Source organism: Camelus bactrianus, chromosome 19, assembly GCF_048773025.1.
Source record: "Camelus bactrianus isolate YW-2024 breed Bactrian camel chromosome 19, ASM4877302v1, whole genome shotgun sequence".
NCBI classification, from domain to species: Eukaryota; Metazoa; Chordata; class Mammalia; order Artiodactyla; family Camelidae; genus Camelus; species Camelus bactrianus.
This window is the reverse complement of record NC_133557.1, coordinates 5,820,182-5,835,606: the sequence shown is the minus strand read 5'-3', so window position 1 is coordinate 5,835,606 and position 15,425 is coordinate 5,820,182. Positions and strand designations below refer to the sequence as shown.

The 15,425-nt window shown below is 42.8% G+C and overlaps 1 long non-coding RNA gene across 9 annotated transcripts in view; it reads left to right on the top strand.

Annotated features, from left to right (window-relative positions):
- Positions 1–15,425, top strand: part of LOC123613607 (uncharacterized) — a 387,060-nt gene that overhangs the window by 358,318 nt on the left and 13,317 nt on the right. The window lies entirely within an intron of this gene.

Sequence of the window (15,425 nt, the reverse complement as noted above, 5' to 3'; positions counted from 1 at the left end):
ACCCCAGCCTCTTTCTGTTAGTGATTTTAAAAACCTCCGGATGTGGAATATCAGAGGACTGGGTCTAGAGCCTTGATCTGGTGTTTCATCCAAGGTTAAGCTGCTATTTAAACAATCTGCTGTAAATTCTACCCTCCAACCCTTACGCCTGGTCTACCATTCCCCACCCAAATATAACTAAGTACTTACGGTCATAATATGTGGGAGGGTGCATTGGTGCAAATGTTGACTGTCATCAGTGCATGCGTGCAATTGACAGTGAAGATTATGTAATTATTGGTGTACCTTTCATTTTCCATCACTAACTGGCCCACTGGGGTCCTGTGGACCCCACAGCTGTAGACACCTCTTGCCTTCCACATGTGTCCTCCAGGATCCCTTTTTCTTTTCCATTATTTGCCTTCATGGAGTCCTTTACATGTCCTCACTGGTTCTAAGGCATGTGTGAAGAGAAGATATGGCTACATAAGTGATTTATGTGTTCTCTGAAAGCTTATTAAATGTTTATGAATTATGAACATCTTTGCTAGATCCTTAGCACCTGTTTATCTGCATCTCTCTCTCTCTGAGTGTGTAGCCTTCACTTCCTTCAATCTGGTGTAAATTTCCCAGATTGAGTCTGTCTTACTTAAGAGGGGGTTATTCCATTATGCTTCTTTTGCTTCTGTTTGTTGTCTTTTTCACTTTCTGCTTCCTCTAATTGGATTGTGAATTTCTCTGAGAAATTCACAGAACAAGAACACTGCATTTGAGGGGCCACAAGACAAAAGAACCTTTTCAGAGCTCATGACTTGATTGACAAATGAGAGGAGGTGGGCAAGAGTGGCAGGAGTTAGCGCTGGTAATAAATGTCTCCACCCCACGGCGGCAGGTGCGACCTGGCACCACCCCCACTTCCTACTGTGGCTCGGGAAGGAAACCTGAAGGTGCGGGGAAGAGCTCTTGCACTGCTTTCCTGGCCGACGACCTCTCTTTTAAGAAGTGCCAGAACCAACAACTTGTTTCCATCTCTAATTGCTTCCAATCTTGTCCAAGTCACCTCCCATGGCCTCCTTGCAGTAGTCACACTGTAGATTAGTTTTGTGTTTTTATACAAATAAAATCCTCAAGTCCAAACAATACTTGTCTCTGGCATCTTTTGCTTAATGTTATGCTCATGGAATTCACCATGGAGTTGTGTACAGCCATGGTTCATTCATTCGCTTTGCCCAGCAGGACTCCCTTGCTTTGACTTGTTTGAATGGATTTCCACTTCTTGCAATCACACAAGCCATGACTAAGGAAGATAATGAAGCGTGAAACTGTCCTTCCCAGAGAAGCCACAGGCATGGAATGAGAAGTCCCCAAGGACACCTCCCTGTCCTTCCCTCATCAAGCCGGGACATTCCTTTCATCTCCGGTGAACTTCAGAGCGACACTGAGCTTTGCTGAGTGGACTCAGAGCCCCATATGGCAACTGTCTGGGATGCTGGCACCAGGCCAAAGGATGACAGTTCCTCTCCCCTTTCATATTTCTTTACCCCGTGACTGCTCATATCTGAAAAATCTTACACTTTGCAATCTGCCATCAGCCCGATGCCATGCGGTGTTAACGCTTTGTATGCTGCAGTGCGGAGCTGCAGAATTATTATTTTCTTGCAGTGCCCTAAAGCACTAAAGCCATAAATTTGGGAGAAAGACAATCTTTTATTATACCATGTATCTTCATGTAATATCAACAAACCATTTATTACATCTTTGCCAGCGTTTCCAGACTTGTGGTCACTTTGTAGAATCAAGGTGACTTTTCTTTCTTTTCATAATTAGTTGAGAAATTTGAGCTGAGATAAGAGACCAGGTGAAGCCGATATGATATGGACAAGATTCCTCCCGTGAGATAAGAGCCTTCAGATGTATAATTTTGCTTAGTAAGAGTGGAATAGTGTGGGTGGTGCAGACTTTTATTATGTAACTACATCCTGTTTTCCCAGTAACATCTCAAAGAGCACAGGGGAGTTCAGGAAGGGAACATTGCATAATTTCAAAAAAAAAAAAAACACACTAAGTAAATTATTCTTCAGAGTAAATCTGAGAGATGGGTTGACATGACCAAAGCCAGGAGAAACTGAGGCATGATCACCCCTCTACATGTTTTTCTTGATATTGTATACAGCGACGGCCTTGAAGGTCTGCTTGTTAATTTGCCAGCTTCATCGCCGTTGTCCTGTTGCCACTCTTCTCATGGGATGCCTTGTAATCCTACTGACTTGCCCAGCGATGGGGACATTTTCTGAACCTTAGCTAATGGAGCATTTGAGGTTGTTTACCCTGAGAAAGTCAACCAAAGAAAATGCCTGGAGCAGGCTAATTGTGGACCATCCAGCCCGTGGGCCAAACGAAATGGATGTTATTCTGTGTCTTCAAGTGTCCAGGCACAAACTGGCAAAATGAACTCGCAGCCAGAATCCCCTGCCTTTCCTTCTGGGGAAAATCACATGTAAAGAAAAGACTGGAAAAATGGACAGTCATTTGTCTTTTGCGGGGTAAGAGGCCTACTCACAGGGCAAAGCACATTCGACCTGGTTGATCCATCAAGGCCGATTCTTGTCCCTCTGGGACTTCTTTCCCCTCCTTCTAACTGTCTTTGTTCCTCCCCACATCCCCCTCCTACCCTCTTTCTTTCTCTTTGCCCCCGATCAGAATACAGATACAGGTTTTGTGGAGCTGAAGTTCATGTAACCTTTTTTTTTTTTCCCCAGGGGTCAAAGGAGAGGAAGAAATGATCATAAAAATATTTAAAGTATTTTATTATTTTATTTAAAATGAAAACATAAATCACCAGAAATGACAAATGCTAGAAAGCTGGAGATGTCTTATGTACAATGACACAAAATGACACAAAAGGTTTTGAATTAACTGCTTTAACTTTTTTTTTTTCCTGCACATTTGGCTACATTCTGTCCATTGTCCCTTCATATGGCAACAGATTTGGTAATTTTTTTTGTACAGAGAGTAGAAGGATCATTTAATCTTTAGGGTAGCATGGTTGATCAAAATTTAGTCACTATTATTGATGAAATGCATAGAAATTGCCACGACCCATTCTTTTTAGTGCTACCACTAGGTTGTGCCCTGCAAACACAGAAATTCTGATAAATTCTATTTTACTTGCTTCCCATCCAAAAGGAAAGAAAATTTATATAGGTGCATATATCATTGTATGTGCTGGAAAATTGAGTGTCTTCTGGTAGGCGAGAACTTGCGTTTTGACAAGTGCTCAGTGAGAATGGAGTCCTTCGCTTACAACCTCACAAGTCCACAGACTGCCTTCTGACCCCCTGCATTCAAGCCCTGTTTCTCTTCCACTGTCCATAAAGCCACTGTGCCATGTGCCATGGTACCACAGGACTCTTTTATGCTATGAAATGACGTGCACGTCCTGGGTCCTGCACCTTCTTGTCATGACACCCGATGAGTTTGCGCAGTGGGCAGTGGGAGGCCCTGAGGGGGCCATTCCCACACCGGGGTAGAAAACAATAACGTACTTACATCCTGAAAGGGACTGTGACCCACTTCACCGTTTCCCACTAAACCGACACTAAATACATCCTCAGCTCAGGTTTCCCTTAGGTAGATCGCCAAGACACACACTCTCACTCAGCATCACCTAACACCAAGGGAAGGGGGATGGAGCAGGAGTTGGAGTGAAAAGACAGGAATCCTACTTGATCCTGATTTAATATATTTTTTCTTTTGAAAAATTTGCAAAACAAAAGACTATATAAAACTTAAAAAAACATTTTAATGTATTTACTTGTGCGGAAGAGGGAGAATTAGGCTTATTTAATTAATTATTTATGTTTAAAGTGGCGATACTGGGGATTGAACCTAGAACCTCCTGCACGCTAAGCACACACTCTACCTCTGAGCTATACCCTCCCCCTGTTTTTGAGCTCTGTCCCAGGGCTGGGAAGGGCTGGTCGGCGTGAGGGCTTTGACACATGAACTTCCTGGAAAATTATCCTCTATTCCTGGTGTCAGTGCCAGGCTTGCTGTTCCGTCTGCTGCTCTTCCAGTCTTAGGATTGTGAAGCTTCCAATCACTGAGAAGGTCCCAGCTCCCAGATGGGATGGTGCCGGGTGGCCTGGAGCCCTGATGTTGCCAGGGCAGACAGGTCCAACCACACGCAGAGATGCGTATTGGTTCTGGGCTTTCCAGAAGGAAAAGTCTGACTGATGGCTGCTGAGGTCAGGGCTTTGAGAATTTGGTATTTTCAGCCCATCGTTGGAGCCTGAGATGTAGTGCCCAGCGTGCAAAGATTAGAGACCCATTTAAGTTGACTAATAAAAAGGCTTGTCCTGTGCACTTAACTCTTCAAAATCTTTCCTTTTCCTTTCTCATTTGACAGTCTTGCTAAGAGAGAGAGAGCTGAGAGCTTGAACCCTGGACTTGTGCTCTGGGCTACATGTCATAGCCGTGTGTCTTTCAACGGTTCCTTAGTACCTCTAAGCCTCAGTTTCATCATCTACAAAGGAAGTGGGTGAACTTGATAGTTCTTGCTTGGTTGCCGTCCCTCACTGACATCTAATTTTCTAGGTCTTAATATTATGCCCATTTGATGCATGATACTCCAATCTGTGAAGTTATGTTTTAACCATTAAGTTATTTCCATTGAATTTTAATAAACAAAAGTACTATACTGAGTGCTTGATATGTATAATCTCATACATTCCCCAACAACCAGTGTCTTTGGGAAAGTGTGTCGGTCGCTTCAGATGTCTCAGTGACTGTGATAAGCTCTTTCTACAAAGCCACTATCATGCTATGGACATAAGATGTCACAAAACTGAACAAAGTATGCAATTAAATCCTTGCAACAATCTTAAGAGATGAGTGGCATTATTGTCTTCCTACTTTAGAAAAGAGAAAACTGGAATACAGGAAGTTTGAGTGATAATGTGTCCAAGTCATCGAGCTAGTAAATGCCACCGTCATTGCCTCGGATTATGTCACAGACGAGAACAATTAAATGGTCTACCTGAGATGCCGCAGCTCCTACGTGGTGGAGATAGAAATGGAATCCATTGTCTCTCGATCATGGTGTTGTAGGAAAACCTCACCAACTCGAGGTCATGTCTGTTTGCCGAATGAGGTTGGCAATCATGACTCCAAGAGAAAAACTTCTTGCCCCTGCTTTTGGAATTTATCTGTAGTTAAAGGGACGAACAAGATGATCAACTTTATGTAAAGAGCTAGGAAATAAAAGTTTGATTTTTTGGAGTAATCAGTTAATTTTCGAATACGGTTTTATTTGGTGATATTTTAAAATGCTCTTAAGCAAAAAAAAGTGGATAAAACTGGTCTCTTGACATCAAATATGGAAGGAATGGTAAAGGCTATTTATTCCCTGCGTGATTGGCATCTCCTGCTTGCTTAGGCAGGATTTATTGCAATGCTCCACCAGGTGGTGCTCTAGTGAAGACCTGGCTCTAAAGCTCTCCAACCCCAAGGCTTTAAGCTTGGAAGAATTTTGAATAGGTTAAGTGGTTACTCCCGAGAAAGAGTCTGCCAGTCAAAGGGATATGGTTGCCCATTTTGCCAATGGGCACAGCCTACAGACAGAGGAAGGCCCATGAATAGAAATCCTAAGACAAAGGACAGTGGTCTCAGAAAAAGTAAGCCCCCAAGTGTTTTCTAAGGAGATGCTGGGACAGGGGTCTTGGGTAGGTCCTGAGGGACCAGAATGAGAATTTAGAGCTTGTGTCTCTGCCACTAAACTATGAGCTCTTAGGAGAACCGCATGCGTCTCTGGACAGTGTCCTCGTCTGTAAAAGGTGTGTTTGGTGGGAGGCGGGGTGGGAGTTAAGATTACATCAGGGTTCTTCAACAGGGAGTCATAGGCCCAGTTGATGGAGTTTGTGATCCAGCCTCTTGAAGTCTTGTGAAAACTCTGTACACGCATTTTTCTAGAAAGAAGTCCTGTTGCTTTTGATTCTAATCAGAGGCAGTGAGTCCTCTAATGTAAACAACATCCGGATTAGGTGATTTCTAAGGTCTTCTTTAGCTTTAATAGTCTACGATGCTCTTGTTTTTCAGGGAAGGAATCTATGGCTGTCAGGTTAATTGGATTCAGTTCCTGGCCAATTTCCAGCTGCATCCTTTCTTACACACTCTCTAATGGTTTTGTTGGGCAGTCACACCTAGGTTCAAGGATGTAACACCCTCTCTGGTCAATCAGGTGACACATCATGTGACTGCCCTGGTTCACGAGGGGGCAGTGGCCAGTACAGATCAGAGGAACTACGAGCGCATCATGCCAGATCCCACAGGAGTTCAGAAGTAGAAGCAGGTGCTAATTAACAGCCTTTGGACGGACAGGATACGCATTTTTCGGGAGTGGGTAAGAATTTCTGGTTAGACAAGCTCCAAATTCCTTGGCCTACTTAGAAGGCAGTGCCAATTCCACCATCAAGGGCGAGATTTTGTCTCCTGACGAGCACCTGCTCCGCCAAGAAGGAAGGCCCAGCAAGGAGGTGGGACGATTATTTTCAGAGACATTTGTCATGTAAATAAAGGCTCCTTCCAAAACCAGCCGCAACCAAGGGAGTGCCACTGTCCCACCTTTCTGGCTCAGAGAAAAGGTATCTCTTAAGTCTTTTTTTTTACAGGAGTAGGTTTGGTGGCTGAGTAATGCAATTATGTAGATTACCAACAGAAACTGACATTTCACGCTGTCCTACAAAGACACGGTTTGTGAAGGGAGGGGCTTGGAGAAGACGTGCAGGGATATTGACTGGGAACCCAGCCAAAGGAGAGCCCCGTTATTGAACAGAAGACACTGTCCACGCGTTGCATCTGCAGGAGAGCTTAGACGTATGGGGATGCTAGGAGTCAAGGTTAGTTCTTGTTGGAGGGAGAAAAATTCCTTCCAGCGTATCAAAGAGTGTTCTCCAGAATGTGAGTTGAGTATAAGAAAAGAGGTCCTTCTTTGTGCTCTGGAAGACTAGACTGGATAGCTTTTAGAATGATCTGACCTATTGCCTCGGCCAATGGCTTTCAGCCCTGTCTGCACATTAAAATCAACTTTTGAAAAATTACTGTTGCCTTGAGCCCACCCAAGATCAGTAAATCAGAATCTCTGAGGTGGGGCCTGGGAATTGCTATTAAAATAAAAAAAAAAAAACTTTAATATGCTACCAAGGTGGAAAACCACCGGCCCAGATCAATCAGGGCAACTATGGGGAATCTATGCCAATAACCCACTCTCAAGCTCACAGAATGTGCTTAACAATTCCAGAATTCTTTGCATTTATTATATTAGGACTTGTGCGCATTGCCTGATACACAGCAGGTGTTCATCATTTATTCAGTTGAGTGATAGTTGGGGGTGAAGTGGGCTGGTGACACCTTCCATCTCAACATCAGTGCTTCAATTTATTCTTTCCTATGAAAAAATCACCCTTCCTACTTACCTCTCTTTTGCTATTTGAATTTTTCGTCCTTCCTTTCTTATTCTTTCTGCTGCTTTTTCTCTGTCCTTTCCTTGGTGTGATATATGCTAATTCTGGGAGGTTGGGATGAAAGTAAGAAGCATGGAAGGAAGGAGGAAAGAGAAGAGCAAGAACACTGTCCTAGTGTCCTTGGCTGTCTGTCCAGGGACCGACCAGGGAAGCACCACTCTTTCTCTTCTGCTGTCATGCCCACCTCTAAGAAAAGGAGCATAGCTATGGATCTCAAGAAAACCGGGCTGAACCCCCCTGAGGCCACTTGCCTGGAGGAGGTGATGACGTTTTCCAGAGAGATGCGAAAAGGGATGGGAATAATGTTGGGCCATGAAAAAGTCTTTTGCTAGAAAAAGCCCTTTTTTGTTTCCCCGCCATGTTGTCAGTGAGTGGGTTTGATCATGAAAGGTCGTGTTGGTGTGAAGAAAGACAGGCTCACTCCAGACCAGGGGAGACGGGCACCCCTCATGCCATGGGAGTGCTCCCCCTGGAGGGTCAAGGCCAACTTGGAGGGAAGAGAAGGAGTTAACTTCTTGGGTTAATTCTAGCTTAAACCTTCAGTAAAGAGGGTGAATGAAATCTTCAAGATTCAGACAAGGGCAAGTTCAGCTCTCCAGTGACCCAAAGACCCTGTAGAAATAGAATGTGTATTTGTCCTTTGTTCCATCGATCCTTCAAGAAAGTTTTCCTTCCTGCATTTCTCACAGCTTATAAGCATGTATTTATTTACTGTCTGCCTCTCCCATCACACTCTTGGTTTTGTGAGGATGGATCTGTGGATATTTGTTTACTGCTGAATTCCCAGTGCCTGGCATACTGGCATGTGGAGGACACTCAAAATTATGTGTTGAATGAATGAATAAAATGGTAAATGAATGAGATGAACCTTGGCTCTTAGCAGCTGATAGGCGATTCGGGGTTTTTTTTTATTTTACCATGCTGAAATGCGAGACATGATTAGCTGAACATCTTTTTCTCTCTACCAGGTCCTTTATTACTCTGTATCATTGTATAAACATCCTCACAGCATTTATTGTCTAGACAGGCAGAGAATGTGTGGTAGTAGTTTGTGGTTATCCACAGATTGGTAGATAGATTGCTCAATGCTTTCATTTTTCAAATCGGTCCTTTTCTTCCTTAAGGCAACTTCCCTAATTTGATGAAGAATGTTTGAGTTCTTCTGTATGTGTGATGGGAGGATGGACAGAAAGGACCCAGGTAGGCTAAGTCCTGTGAACTCTCCAGGAACTTATAGTCTAGAAGGGGAGATAATTGACCAGGACACACAGAAAGATATGTCATCTAGACAGCAGTGGCTTCCAAGAGGGCATTTGGCGGAAAAAAGTAAGGCAAACAATGTTATGAAACCAGAGAAGGGTCAGCTCCAAAGAAGGAGAGATGCTTTCACCTAGAGAGCAGGTAGAGAGCAGATGGATGAGGAAGCAGAAGCCAGGGAGGTGAGTTAGGGCAAACTCTGCAGTAAACCAGTGATAAAGGTGAAGACCTAACCCGGGCAGGGCGGGGCGGGGCGGGGCGGGGGTGAAGAGGCCAGATGACGGTGGAAAGAAAGTGAAGGAAAGAGGATTGAGGACAGATTGGTGATGAGAGGCATTTTCGGGATGATGGAGAAATAGGAGCCCAGAAAGAAGCATCTGGCTGGTGAGAAAGCCAGGGAGAGGGGAGCCGGGAAGTTAAATTAGTAGACTGTAAACAGAGCAGGTGGTCAGCAGCGTTGGAGGTTGGTGACTTTGGCAGAAACAACAGGAATGGTGACATGGGGACAGAAGGCAGATCCTCGGCGAGAGGGGAGTGAAGTGTAGATGGCTTCTAGATATTTCACTAAGAAAAAAGAGACAGCGAGCACGATAGCTAGAGGGAGATGTAGGACCAAGGTAAGACTTTCAAAATGGAAGAGTATTTTTTGTTTGTATGCAGGTTAAGGGAGAAAGAGAAGACAGAGGAGACGGGGTATGTGTTTTACCCCTTTGCGGAGGGTTCCATCCCTAAACACTCTTGTTCTCATCTTCAACGCCTCTTCTCTATGAAGCGCTTTTAGATTCTCCTGCCGAGATGAATCCTAACTTAGGCTGCAAGCCTCAGATAGCTTCTAACCCAATCTGATCTGTCGTTTCCACTTAGCAGTTGAATTACTTTGTCCCTTGGCGCGAGGATCCTTCATCTGGTGTTCACAGAGTCCCCAAGGGGTCCCATAGATAGGATTACACTTTAATATAATTAATTTTCTTTATAATCGCATATGTTTTGTTTCATGCTTTTGACAACATTAATCTGAGAAGGGATGTATCATGGCTTCCCCAGTCTGCCAACGAGGTCCATGGCACAAGGATGCTTTCAGTGACAGCCATGACCTGAACTGTGTCTCGAAACTAACACCTTCCCTTTGCCACATTTTGATGACCCATTCACCTCCTCTGTTTCAGGCTGATTGATGAATTGGGGAAATTGATAGATGCGAAATGCCTTATGCTAACAGTTCTTCAAGGATGTATGTGAATCACCTTGAGAAGAAGACAAAAAGAAAGATTCCAAAAACACACTTTTTGAAACCCCACTGCTTATGAGCCTGACTTAGTACACTTAAGAAGACCACGAATTTGCAATTTCATAACCAGCTCCTCAGCTAATTTTGCGGCAGATGGCCTTTGGACCACACAAGGGAATGCACTGCCTACCTTTTCCTTTTTTTTTTTTAACGTTTAATATGCTTTAATTCTATCAAACATTTTCAGCGACTTTGGGAAATGCCAAGTTCTCAAAATGGAACCTTTTTCAAATTTTCAAAAGGACTGCTGCCATCTCTAATGTTTACGCACGTGAGCAACGCATCCTCCGCTGATACTCATGGGAGTGTCGTGAGAGGCTGATTGTATCAATCACAGAGCAACGTGCAGATCACTGCAAAGGCAAGAGAGGCCTGGTGTATGGGGCCTGGCAGGAGGGAAGGAAAAGGGAGGGGTGTTCTTCGAGACACAGAGTTTTAAACTTTTGAAACTAGCAAGGTTTGTAAATACAGGAAATGAGTTGAAGAGAAGATAATGTACGGTAGGTCATGATGCGACTAGGAAAAAAGCCTTAACAGCACAGTGGACGTGTTTTTCCTGTGAAGGAGTCACAAAAGAGACCAAGAATTTCCTGTAATACCAAACCACCAGGTAGATTATCCAGAGGGTTGCTCAGAATGTCAGGTGATCCTGGGGAACACAGTAAGTTAGGATGTCCTGTGCTGAGGAGAGCTCAGGATTGCAGCGACTGGACAAGGCTGGTTTGAGCTCCCACCAAGGAATGAATTCACCGATCTGACTAATGGTTCCAAGGAACAGTGGACTGACTAATCTTCCGGGTCTGGGAAAACCTGAGTGGAGCTTTCATGTTCCTATCGTTCTGAGTTGGAGAAGGAACTCATCCTTCATCTCCAAGTCAATGGTATGGGCTGCCTTCTATTCCCAGCTCTGTCCAGTTCCTGCAACAAAGCTGTAACAGGATCTTTCAGCACTTTGCAGCTAATTGAGGAATTTTTAAACCAGGTTTAGATATAGAGCTAAAAGGACAGAGGAAGTAAAAGACGTGAGATCTGTCTTCAGCATCTGCACATAAATAAAAGCCCGTATTCCTCTTGGTTCTCCAAACAATGTCTACTTAATGGTGCTCCCTGAGGGTTTTGGTTGATCTGGTAGGTCCTTGAAAGCAACTTTTACATTTATTGAGAATGAAAAAAAAACTAACAAGGGCAGGGTACACTACTTCTCCAGATCCAGCAAAACCATTTTGCTGTAATGACAGTCACTAAGGCACAGCCACCACCAGTTAAATAACATCAGCCAAAAGATGGCAAGACAAAACAGGATACGTTTCTGCACATTTCTCTGATCTAATAAGAGTTCAAAATCATCTTCAAGGTCATCATGTTGACAGGGTTATTTGCCTATTGGACATTGGTTGTAACTTCATGAATCATTTTTGGATTCTCCTGCTTCCCTGCATGCTTGGGCCAGGAAAGGCTGTGTGTAGAACGTGTCCTTCCTATGTTCTTAGGGCACACAAAGCTCACATTTTAATGACATATTTTTTAAAACAATGGTGAGTAAAGAATACAGTCATAGGGTGCTCTGGCAGACCCTTGATTGCTGCCCAGTAGTTTTGCCTACCCTTCCTTCTTGCTCACAGAAACTTCCCCTTATTATGGATATGGAAAATGCCAGACTCTTGTTTTCTCAGGCTTTCTTGCAGATAGGCTAAGGATATGTGATCATATCCTGGCCAAAGGGGACTGAAGAAGAAGTCTGGTCAGAAGATCTCTGAAGAAAGATTTTCTTTCTTAATAAGAGACTGATGTTTGAGAAGTGATCTCTTGTCTCTCTATTTAGTGGCTTTAACCCCAGTTATTTGAGGATGAGTGCTCATCATTGTGGCAGCCATTTTGTGACAATGAGGGAAAAACCCAGGGAAGTCGATTCAGTGCCCTGATGTGGGTGAGTTACCACTCTAGAAACATCTACCTCTGGGCATCTTATTGAGTTCAATTGGGCATTCTGTAACTTGCCATCAGAATCTTTCTAATGAAGCAATTATATTATGTAGATGTTTAGGGTTGGTTTGCTTTCCTTTAGTCAGTCATTCAACAAATGTTAGCTGAGTACCCACCAAAGGTTAGGTGTGGGGCTATCATGCTGAATGGAATAGATATTGTTTCTGGGCTTCTGGGAATTCCAGTCTAAGAGAGAGACAGAAAGTGATTGGGGACCATCATGCATAATATTTAGCTTGATTTTGCTGGGCGTTTATGCTTAGAGATGGCTTCTGTGAGGAAGTAATGTTTGAGCTGCTATCTGGAGAACAAGGGGGAACCATCCAGGTCAAGAGGGTTTTCTCATTCTACTTTTGCAAATTAATCAGTTTAAAAAATAATCTCCTAAAAGCCCATGAAATCAATGAATGGAGTCAAGGGAAAAAGAAAAGCCATCCACAGTTGTCACCACGGAGACCGTGTAGCTACCGTCTCCGGGATCAGGGCGGGTCAGGCAGGGCCCTTGTGGACCCTTCGGCCCGCCCCTCCCACCCGGAGCCTCCACAAACCTTATTGTGATCATTTTTATAAATAGAAAACATCGTAGTGTTTGTGGTAGCTGAGGTCAGGGACACCAGTTTTCACTTGCTCGTTGTGCTCATTATAAATGATCTAATAAATTATCCCTTTCGGCTAAGAATTTCCATAATTGGTTTCAGCCTGAGGGCCCTTTTTTGTTTGTTTTTCAACATTCAGCCATTTTGATTTATGTGAATGTGAAAATATCTACATTTTTTTTTCTGCTTTTAATCCAATCTACAGAATATTATTTAGCACAAGGAAAACTCCAAAATAGCTGAATCTTTCCACTTATTTAGATTTCACCAAAGAGTCCCCAGGGTAGAATGAAAACCTCTCAGAGCGAGGGTAATTTTACAAAAACTGCTTAGAGCTCAATGGCTATTTCTGTCCTTTCGGAATTCTGTAAACATATGGGGGAAAATCTGTCCACAGTTATGCCGGAGCAGTGCCCGGGCCCTGAATTCTCCTATCGTTTCATTGTTGGGAAGGACTAAAGCCAGAGATTCAACGTCTGTGTTGGAAAGGCCCTTGGAGATTTTGCACCTTTCTGCTTCTGTCTGGGAGGCAAGGTCTCCTGTCCCTTCTTCCTTGAGGAATCACGTTCTTGACTTCCTCTTCCTCCCCCATCTCTCCTCCCCCATCTCTCCTCCCCCGTCTCTCCTCCCCTCCTTTCCTTCCTTCCTCCCTCCCCCCTTCCTCTCTTCCCCCTCTTTCCTTCTCCCCCTCCTATCCTTCCTTGTTTCACTCCCACATATCTGTCTCATGCCCACTAAGCCTGGTATTACATTCTCCTCTGATTGGGAATCACCTTTATGTGTCGCAAGCCCAGAGTACTGGTTTTTAAGTGGTAATAGAATACTTTCTATTCACATCAAAAGGGGTTGTCGTGATTAATGGCAGGAAGGATTCGGGTCTGTGGGTGAGGAAAGGAAAGTCTGCCTTAGTTCTCAAGGACAGGGAGTAGTTCTGAAGTAAAGCATCCTTCCTCATGTGTGCCAGGCTCCTGGGTGACGGTGACTCCAGGACCTCGGTCACTCTTCTCTTTTCTCCAAGGGGACGTCACTGGGCCCTTTGGTGAAACCTCACATTTCTGCTTTTGGTGTTCAAGTGAGTGCATAAATAAATCTTTTGCCGTTTTCTCCAAAGGAGGTCATGCACACAGGAGTACTGCTGTAGAGGTCAAAGGTGAATCCAAAGATCTTCATTCTACGGCTTTAACATGTGTCCTTTCCTCAGAACCATTTAACCTCTAATGAACTGTGAAGTAATATTATTTATGAATACGTATACCAATTTTATGACTGTCACTATCATATTGCATTGTATTTTTAATTAAAAGTGTTACCAATTCAAGGTAAATACCTGAAATATTTTGCAGGTTTTTCAAATGAAATGATAACATATAATTTTTTTTTTTTTTTTTTTTTAGTATTATAGGGACTTAAAAAAAAAAAAAAGAATGTATCTTAAGCTTTTCTTGACCTCTGGGAGACCTTGAGCTTGCCTGTTTAACCCAGGAAAGTATTCTTTCAGTATTGGGAACATAGGCCTCTGAATTATCTGATATCTAAAAATTAGCCATTACCAGGTAAGTATAAAGCCTCACTAAGTCAGGCCTTTCCCAGCTGAATTTAGCAAATTAGTCAGGCCTGTTGGGTAGAATATTTATTGAGGCAAAGTAATTAACATTTCTTCCTCAGTGCATTTCTTTCAATCTTCTTATCATTGAAACTTCAATGCACAGCACAGTACTTAGCTTATAATAGGCACTCAATAACAGTTATTAAAAGGAGAGTTTCAAGTAAGAGAAATATTTCTAGAATTGGCAGTTTTCTTGAACCAAGAGGGACTCAAGGGAAACAAAAGGAATCCCAACTATGTACCTCAAATTTCTGAGTCCTCAAGTTTATTTGCAGTGGTAGAGTGAATGTGGGGCATTTTTGGTTAAAATGCATCTTTTGGTATATGGGCCCACTGTGATTTTAAATGGCTTCATATCGTTTAACAGAAATTACTTATGTCTGCAATGTGCTAGAGGCTTCACAGGAATAAAGCTAGTTTTAAAAAAATATATAGCCTTTTAAGTCAGGGATACTTATCAACATGCTCCCAAATACTTTGTCTAGGAAGAAAAGAAAAAAAAAAAAAAAAACAAAGAAAACATGCGAAGATATGTTGAAAAGATTATTTGTCAAAAGAAAGGGGATATTATTGGCATAAAATTTAAAACTTGGCAGAGCTTATCTACCCCCAATGTCTACAAGACCTTCAGCTTTAAAACCAGACCCAAGTTGCAGGAGACAAAATCAACATACAGAAATCAGTGATGTTTCTATACACAAACAGCAAACTATTTAAAAAGGAAATCAAGAAAACAACCCCATTTACAATAGCAAAAGCCACAAAAACATACTTAGAAATGCACTCAGCCAAAGAAGTAGAAGACTTGGACACTGAAAATTATAAAACATTGATGAAGGAAATGAAAGAAGACACAGATAAATGGAAAAACATTCCCTGTTCATGGTTTGGAAGAATTAACATTGTTAAAATATCCACATAACCCAAAGTGAACTATAGATTCAGTTCAACCCTATCAGAATCCCACTGGCCTTCTTTATAGCAAATAGAAAAACACATTCTAAAATTCATATGGAACCACAAAAGACTGCAAATAGTCAAAGCAATCTTGAGCAAGAAGAACAAAGCTGGAAACATCACACTTCCTGATTTCAAATTATATTACATCAAAAAAGATGGTGCTGGCATAAAATAGACATATAGGCCAATGGAACGGAATAGGGAGTTCAGAAATAAATCCATCCATTTATGATCAA